Raw genomic sequence first — 10,367 nt, 5'->3', positions numbered from 1 at the left:
CTGAGGAAGAGCAATGGTCAAGAATTACTCCTGACCGTTGTGCACATCTGATCTGCAACTACAGGAAACGTTTGGTTGAAGTTATCGCTGCCAAAGGAGGTTCAACCAGTTATTAAATCCAAGCGTTCACATACTTTTTCCACCTGCACTGTGACTGTTTACATGGTGTGTTCAATAAAAACATGGTAACATTTAATTATTTGTGTGTTATTAGTTTAAGCAGACTGTGATTGTCTATTGTTGTGACTTAGATGAAGATCAGATCACATTTTATGACCAATTTGTGCAGAAATCCATATCCTTCCAAAGGGTTCACGTACTTTTTCTTGCAACTGTATAACCTACAACAAGCTCGCTAAGGGAATAAAGGACTCACTCCTATAAAGTATGGTATGGATAAAAATTCAGGTTTTATTGAAACATACAATAATAGACTAATAAAACTGCATGATATATGGGACCAAGAACATAAGATAATGGAATAATATGAATGAAATTCTGTACTGAGTGTAAGACCCTCCTTGTCACACCGTTCCCCCCCAAAACCTGGTATCACATGCCTACTCAAATGTGAGCAACAATACAATAGTAATGCAATATAACCCAAAGGACCTAACACACATCAGTATACCAATATACTTATATAGGGGAAATAAATCCCCCTCACTCCTAAATCACTGTAGAACTAAAGGGAGAAAGACCCAAAAGGTTTCACCATAGTATAGCAATATAAAAATAATTACCCACCAGTAGACATGTTGAGGGAGCATGGATCAGAGGGTCAGAAGAAAACCTTGATGTACATTTCGCACATGGCATTGTCATGAGGTCATTATTATGATTATTATTATTACAAGTCAAATGTCAAGTTCATGCTTATATGTTCATATTAGATGGCTAATCTTATATGAGCCCAATGTATACAAAGTAAAGGCTGTATTAGACAGCCCGATTCTGTAGGCGATTGTCGGGAATTTAGCGTTCCTTGACAGCAATTCCCTACTCTCTAGTGGAGAAGACTGCAGCTATTACATGCAACAATCTTCTCCACAGTATAGGGAGTAGAGATTGCTATACCAATGCTCTTCCCTACACTGAATCATTGTTTGCCAGCAGCAGATCGTGATCAGACACCATGATCTGCCGCCTGCAAATGATAATTTTTAAACCTGTCAAAAGATTTGGATTGCCGATGAACAAGCTTTTGCTCCTTCATCAGGTAATCAGTGGCAGTATTACACTGCCAGATGATCGCTAATGAGTGTTAGTATGAATGCTTGTTAGCGATCATCTGGCAGAAAATCTGCCTTTGTAATACAGACTTAAGGCTCCGTGGTGACGCGGTCATATTCTGTTTTGATGGTTGCATGGGCAAGGTTCCTGTGATGTATTTAGCACATAGGTTATTGTATAAGCTGTGGTATTGTCATGATTTCATTTTTAATCATCTTGACACCATATGGGACCCTGCTATGGGCAATTGCTGCAACTTTTGTCTTTAATTAAATTTTATCTGGACAAGAACTCACATTTCCCCATACAACTTGTCTCCCTGCATGTGATTGAGGTGTTTGGAACCCCAATTTACTAGCTGCATACTATACTTTGTTGCAGACTTCATCTGGATTCCATATATCCAACCATTTGTTGTAATTTCTGTACCATACCAGGGGGAACTGATGCTGGAACTGATCCCATTTTCTTCTATGGAATTGTTATTGGCATCCATCACATCATTTTTAGCATCTGACAGAAAAACGCAGTATGCAGTGTTTTTTTCTGTCTGGTGCTTTCAGGCAATAGATGTCGGACTGGTACACAAAGGGGGAGATTTATCAAAACTGGTGTAAAGGAAAACTAGCTTAGTTGCCCATATCAACAAATCAGATTCCTCCTTTCATTTTGCAGATTCCCTTTGGAAAATGAAAGGTGGGATCTGATTGGTTGCTATAGCCAATTCTCCTTTACATTAGTTTTGATAAATCTCCCCCAAAGTGTTCAAACATGCCATCACTTGTGTCTTGCTCCAACATAAAATGTCTGACCAAACACAACTAATATAGGTGGAGCCAGCATTAGGTTGTATTCACACGTAGCAGATTTTGTTGAGAAATCTCTGTGACTGAAAATCAATTCTATTCATCTAAATGGGGCTGTTTTAAAGGAAACCTCAGAGATTTCTGCAAACCTATTCAGATGAATGAAACGGTTTCAGTCACAGAAACTTCTTTAAAACATTTGTTACTTGTGAAATCCTAGCAGAAACACTGACTGTAAGCTATGTAATCAGGGTAGATACCTCTGTCTATGAAAGACAAATATGACTTAACTGAACTCAGGCCATGTTTGGTGACTACATCATGTGTCAGAAGCGATTTTCCAGCATGTTAGGAGATGAGTATATTTCTTATTTTTCACAAAGTGTCTCGCAGACTGCTCCTTAAAACAACCCCATTCATTCATGCTCCATAACCTCTAACCTGCTTTACCTTTCTAGAGACAGCTGTCAGCCGGTGCTGATGTACATGTGGGACACCGGACTTATTAGTGTATATGAAGCGGTGACTGACACCCTGACCCCATCAAGTCCTCATTTTTGTGTACACACCTCACACCTATTGCACTGAAAGCTTGTGCAGTAGAATATAAACTTACTCGCTGTTAACTAGCCATTGCGATGCTTGTGAATCTTTTCACAAGACAAAATAAAACTTGATAACTATATTATGACAGAACTTTGTTGAATCTATAATTGTACATTTTATTAATTTATTACACCAGACTGAAGCTAAATCCTGAAATATGTTTTTTTTTCCCCCTCTCAATATTTTCTTTTGTATGTTTTGCTTGGTGTGGTTTCTGTGGGTTTAGCTTTATATGGTCAATGGAAAAATTGAGAAAAATGTTATACTCATTTGTACTTAAAGGGACTCCCATTAGAAAATATTATCTATTAAGGTCAATAGTCATAGAAAACACATTTTTTTTTAATTTCTCAGGGTGCACAATTGCTTGGCAGTTTTCAAAACTACTATAGAAGTGAATGGAGCTTGCTGGGAGTTGTAGTTTCCTAATATTTGTGGTACCATAGCGTCACTGCCTTCTCAAACAGCTGATCAGTGGTGGTTTCTGGTGTCAGATCTTCTCTGACCGGATACTGATGACCTATCTAGTAAGTCTCGGAAAACCTCTTTAACTTCAAAGTTCAGCCTATCATTATTGAGGACTCATATCCAATATTTACTACTGTTTTTGAATAACCAACATATTTATCACATTCCTATTCATAACTTTTTAAGATATTGTCTACATTAGAATGATATGTTACATAAAAAGATAATCAATGATATCTTACAATAAATGAGAATAAGGATACTTTTAGGATCCAGGACTCTTATTGACGTCTCCAGCAATTTAATGTTTTCATTATACTGCAGTTATCTCTGATGCATGTACAAGCTCCGCATATAAGGAGAACTTTTGCACTCCAGATGTCATCAACATGAATTTCTATTAAACTACAGAAAAAAATGAAAATTTTAAATCTCTGCTAATGCATGCTTTCTACATTGTAGTGTCTTGTGCCAATAATTTCCATTACTTTTTTACAGCAAGTTGGAGATTCCTCGATGAATTGATTTATAATTGGCCAAAAATTGTATAAAGTATGAAAAGTTTACCAAAATGTTGCGTGTGGCATGATGGCTCAGTGTTTAAAGGGGTTTTCCCAGACTTTTATACTGATGACCTATCCTCCTGATCGGTCATCAGCATCCTATCGATGGGGCTCCGACAACTCCGTTAATCAGCTTTTTGGAAAGGTACTGACACTCTCTGTAGTGCTGTGGCCTTTTCACAGCTTTGCCTAAGTCAGTGATGCCTAACTTCCAGCACTCCAGCTGTGGTAAAACTTCGACTCCCAAGATGTCCCCTTGCTTGGCTGTTCTCAGAACTACATGAATGGAATGGAGCATGCTGGGAGTCATAGTTTCACCACAGCTGGAGTGCAGGAGGTAAGCCATCACTGGCCTAGGCCATGTGAAGTCACGCTCATTGGTCACATGGCCTAAGCGCAGCTCAGCCCTATTGATGGAATGGGGCTGAGCTGCAGTACCAAGCCCTGTGCTTAGTAATCTAAGAGAAGGTTATGGTACTACTGCAAATGCCAGTGCCTTCTCAAAGAGCTGATCAGCGGGGATCCTGTGTGTTGCACCCTCTCCCATCAGATATAAAAGTCTAAGAAAACCCCTTTAGGACTGTGCTTTACAGATATTCGAATTGCGAATTTTAATTGTGAATATCGCGACTTTGAGAATTTGCTAATATTTAGAATATAGTGCTATATATTCGTATTTGCGAATAGTGTTGAATATTCTAATCGCAAATTTATCGATTTTCACTATCAAGTAAACAATGACCCAAGATCACAAATTCTCAAATTTGCGGATTTATGGCGAATATTCGTCCACAAATTCACAGAATATTGCGAATTAGAATATTGCCTATGCCGCTCATCACTACTGGTGTACGGGGTTTGAATTTGACCAAGGAAAACATCTGCAAGTTGTTTGTATGTTATTCCCTGTGGGGGGTCTTGTCTACACTACACAAATATTTTGATAGGTTAATATAGGATTTAGATTATGGTACAGGGACCAGTGTGAGGGATGATAAGCTTTGTTTTGTTCATATGCTGCAGTATGCATATAAATACATGTAATCGACCCACTTGATCGACTTTAAAGGGGTTGTGCAGTGCAAAGATATTTCTAACATCCATATCATATCAGTGGGGGTCTGACTCCCAGCACTTCCGTTGATCAGCTTTAGGAAGAGAATGCAGTAGTCATGCAAGCGCTGCCTCCTCTTCAAAATTACTTATGCACCATCTCATTTGCAGAAGCGGTGCAGTATATTTACAACTGCTCCTCCCATCCACTTCAATGGGACAAGCAGTTGTAATTACACTGTGCTGCCTCTACAAATAGGACTATACACAGGTAATTTTGAAGCGAAAACGGCAGTGGTGCTTGCGAGAGCACTGCTACCTCTGATCGCTGGGAATCGGACCTGCCCCGATCTGATATTGATGAGCTATCCTGAGAATAGGTCATCAATATTTTTGCACTGTACATCTCCTTTAATCTGAAGTTAAAACCAGCAGCAAGTGTTCAGAGCAAGAAATGTTTTTGTAGCATTTTCACCTTTGGTCTATACATGAGGTTCCTGAATGGAAAACATCTATGTTTAATTTAAAAATTTCTTAATAGGGATATTTTTTAACCAGAAAGACCTTTTTATCCCCACCCAGACAAGAGCAGACAGACTTATCATATATGTAACCTGTGCACCTGCATATATTATTGATTGAATCATATAAGCATGAAATTAGAGATAAGCAAATTTCTTAAAATTTGATGCTGGTCTGATTTGGCTGAATCAGCCATCCAATTAAATTTGGGTCTGAGTAAATTCAACCCAAATCAAAAGAAGTCTGATTACCTGGGAAAGTCTCTAATCCTCCCTCCCCCCCCCCCCCTCCTCTCTCTCTCTCTCTCTCTCTCTCTCTCTCTCTTTCAACTAAATTCTCCAAAATCTAATCACGCAAAATTCTGGTTAGCTAGAATCAGAACGTTTTGAAAAATTTGGGTTTATTTTCAAAAATGTACAATTTGCTCATCTCGACTGAATTCTAAAATGATTGAGCTTGCAGTTATAGTATGGCTTCACGTCATATGTATGTATTAATTATTTTACATAGGATCATCAGATCATTGGCATTTCACTGCCACATATTCTGTTGACATGCCAATGTCACCTCCACAGCTTTTCTTAAAATGTTTTCAGCTTTGTCTTTTACAGGAGCATCAGATCACTCTCTCAATGGATTTGTACCTTGACATAATTTTGCCATTATCTTGACATCAAACTCTGACTTATATGATATTATGTTGACATTACATGCTGTCTTGATTTTCTCTCTAAGGACAATTTTAACACTCTTTTTGACATTTTGTTTCCTGACAAAATTATCACTCAAAATTGCCATTGTGCCTTTTTTTATATTGGGTTTGAGATTTTTTTGTTAAAAGCATTTCATGTTAAATATACAGTACATGTAATTACCTTGCTGGGCATCCAAAATACCAAATAGAAGTTAAAACACCTACTTTTGAGAATTAAAGAACCCTTACGACAAACTGGCAGCTGCTTTATTTGTGTTTAATCTTACCTATACATTACAACTATTAATCTTAAGCAAGTTATAGAAGAGCATTCATCTGCTGGCCCATAAATGTTCTCCAATATCTACTAATTGATTTGGGCTAGAATGTCTCATTTTTATTTGGTTATAAAAAGGTTTTAATGGCATCTCTGTTCACAATACAAATATGATTCGCATTAAAATTAGTCCAATGCTTTTAAAGGGAGAACTCGAAGCCAAAGTGAGAATCCAAGTCAGAGGTCATGACCTTCAGTATTGATTCGGTCTCTCTAATTTTCACAGCTTGCTGAGGTTTGTTCTTCCAACCTGCTGGTGTACATTAGAGCAGAAATCCATAACACAGCCATGTTCATCCAAGCACAGGAAGAAACTAAATTAAATGTTAAAAAACAATCTGAGGATGGAGTTGGGGGCAATTCATCATGATCCAAGATGTCAGGTAGGTAGGATGACCAGCAGTTCCTCAGCCAGTAGAACCCATATATAATATGGAAGGGCCACAATGTCTCATTTGTCAGGTGCTGAGTGTTATGTCCTGAAACCATTAAACAATGATTCAGCTATGCGGAGCTGTATGCCATAGGTCCATCTAAACTGTATTGGTCAATTTCATTCACATGCACTTGCATCTATCTATCTATCTATCCTTAACCCGATATCACTCACATAGCCATTGTTAATGTTCTCTAATTAACTTTTGGTTCTTTGTACATAAATGTCTTTTACATTTTACATATTGCATCATTAGAAATATATTTCACAGATTGATATCTGCTTATCTTTTTAGCACAAGCAAAATTAAACCTCACCGTAAAAGTACAGTACAAGAAGAATAAAGTATAAGCAAAGGGCTAGTCACTTTCAAAAGATTGCAATTACAAATAAAATGCGCTAAAATAAGACAAAAATGGAAAGCTAAAGTTTGCGTTAATGTTCAGAGTGATGACCACTGGATGGCATGGTAACTCAATAGGGTAGTGAAGAAAAAGAAAATTACATTTACCCACTACAAAGGCGTAAAGGGCAAACTCAGGCCATGTGCGCAATTTGGAGACCCAGAAGTTGCAGGGGCAGAACCATCAGTCAGTTCGTGTAGGCATGTGAAAACATACTGCCCCACCATGTCGCACATCCCCGTGATGTTCACCATCCAATTGGATATCTGCTCTATCAACTTTCGATGTTCTTTTCTGTTGCTCACGGTTAGCGGCAAATCAGGGTTCCACACCGGAGAGGGAGCGTGAGAAAGAGAGACCACATCCAAGGGAGGTCAATGGATGAAATGATATCCAAGTTAAGGAGGGGACGTGCGGCAATTACCCACTCTTGACTCGAGGAGGTAGTGACGATAAATAACTATACAGGACTCTTAAGATGCCCTGTTATTTGACTGATTAATTTAAAATTACAGGGAATGTCACTGCGGTATTTTGGATTAGGAAACGTTAGACAGGAGAGGCCGCTTTGCTGATTCTAGATAACTTCTCCCTGATCGCACGTCCCTGTGACGTCCACCATCAATTTGGATATCTTCTCTATCAACTTTCAATGTTCTTTTCTGAGCCTACCATGTTGATCACGGTTAACGGCGAATCAAGGTTCCACGCGGAGACGGAGCGTGAGAAAGAGAGACCACATCTAAGGGAGATAAATGGATGAAATTTTATTTTGATAGAGCGGAAATATGGGAAAAGTTATTAAAGAAGAAGGATCGAAGGAAAGGGCCAATTAAAGACGAATTTTAGAAATTTAAGTCCCTGTGACCTATGCAGAGTAGGCTTTTTTTATTGCCAGAAATGGGTTAATGTCACCCACCAATGGACCGGATTATTTTTTAAAATTTCTGTCCTTGTCACCTATGCAGAACAGGGGTTTATTGACGTCAAAAATTGTAAAATGTCAACCCAAGAATGTAACAGAAAAATTTGTGAAATTTATTAACTTGTCTACTAGGTAGAGCAGGGGTCTATCACAGACAAAAATTGTTTGATTTCACCTGAAAATGTAACAGAAAAATTAGTGATTTCTTTTTACCTGTCTACTATGTATAGCAGTGGTATATCACACCCAAAAATGTGTGAACTTCACCCGAAAAGGTAAAAGACAAATTAGTGAATATTTTTACCTGTCTACTAGGTATAGCAGTGGTATATGACACCCAAAAATAGGTGAATTTCACCCGAAAAAGTAACAGACAAATTAATGATTTTTTTTTACCTGTCTACTAGGTATAGCAGTGATACATCACACCCAAAAATTGGTGAATTTCACCAGAAAATGTAACAGACAAATTAGTGAAATTACATTAAATAAAATACGTGAGACAAACGAGTGGCCTTAATGTCCGTCATTGGGACCCACATCCTCTCCTCAGGACCATAACCCTCCCAATGAATGAGGTACTGGAGAGAACCGCGGACAACACGAGAATCCACAATCCTAGAAACCTGAAATTCAAGATTAACATCGACCATAATCGGAGGAGGAGGCAAATATGAGGGTACAATGGGTTGAACATAAGGTTTTAATAAGGACTTATGAAAAACATTATGGATCTTCCAAGTCTGAGGAAGATCAAGACGGTAGGCAACAGGATTGATGACAGACAAGATTTTGTAAGGCCCAATAAACTTAGGACCCAACTTCCAGGAGGGAACCTTCAATTTGATATTCTTAGTAAACAACCACACGAGATCACCAACATTCAGGTCCGGACCAGGCACACGTCTCTTATCTGCTACACGCTTATATCTCTCACTCATGCTCTTTAGATTATCCTGAATCTTTTGCCAAATAGATGACAAAGACGAGGAGAATCTGTCCTCATCAGGTAAACCAGAAGACCCCTCTCCCGAGAATGTCCCAAACTGCGGATGAAACCCATATGCACCAAAAAATGGTGACTTATCAGAGGACTCCTGACAACGGTTATTTAAAGCAAACTCAGCAAGGGACAAAAAAGAACACCAATCCTCCTGATTCTCCGCCACAAAACAGCGGAGATATGTCTCCAGATTCTGATTGACGCGCTCTGTCTGGCCATTCGACTGCGGGTGGAAAGCAGAAGAGAATGACAACCGAACCCCCAAGCGAGAACAGAAAGCTTTCCAGAATCTGGAAACAAACTGCGTGCCCCTATCAGAGACTATGTCTGAAGGATTACCATGCAATTTGACAATGTGATCAATAAATGCCTGCGCCAGTGTCATAGCATTGGGCAAGCCAGGAAAAGGGATGAAATGCACCATTTTGCTAAAACCATCACCACCACCAGAATCACAGTCTTCCCCGAGGAACGAGGCAGGTCCGTTATGAAGTCCATGGACAGATGGGTCCAAGGACGGGAAGGAATGGGTAAGGGAAGGAGAGGACCTGATGGCCATGAATGAGGGACTTTGGCACGAGCGCAGGTCTCGCAGGCTGCCACAAAACCCTCAACCGACTTACGAAGCGCTGGCCACCAGAATCTCCGAGCGATGAGATCCACTGTGGCTCTTGCCCCCGGGTGCCCAGCAAGGACCGTATCGTGGTGTTCCTTAAAAATCTTGTGTCTTAAAGCGAGAGGCACAAACAACCTCTCAGGAGGACAAATATCAGGAGCCTCTGACTGGGCTGCCTGCACCTCTGCCTCCAATTCAGGAAAAAGAGCAGAGACCACCACACTTTCAGCCAAAATGGGACCCGGGTCTTCAAAATTCCCACCTCCCGGAAAACAACGTGACAGGGCATCTGCCTTCACATTCTTAACCCCAGGGCAGAACGTGACAACAAAATTAAACCTTGAAAAGAACAAAGACCATCTGGCCTGTCTCGGGTTCAGACGCTTGGCTGACTCCAAGTAGGCTAGATTTTTATGGTCAGTAAACACGGTAATAGGGTGTCTGGCTCCCTCTAGCCAATGGCGCCATTCCTCAAAAGCCAACTTGATGGCCAACAACTCCCTATCTCCCACATCGTAATTTCTCTCTGTGGAGGAGAGTTTCTTTGAGAAAAAGGCACACGGTCGCCATTTGGCAGGAGAGGAACCTTGAGACAAGACCGCACCCACACCCACCTCAGAAGCATCAACCTCAACTATGAAGGGTAGAGAAATATCAGGTTGTACCAAGATGGGAGCGGAAGCAAAACTCTCCTTGATATC

Source organism: Bufo gargarizans, chromosome 2 (assembly GCF_014858855.1).
Source record: "Bufo gargarizans isolate SCDJY-AF-19 chromosome 2, ASM1485885v1, whole genome shotgun sequence".
Taxonomy (NCBI): Eukaryota; Metazoa; Chordata; class Amphibia; order Anura; family Bufonidae; genus Bufo; species Bufo gargarizans.
This window is presented reverse-complemented; position numbering follows the sequence as displayed.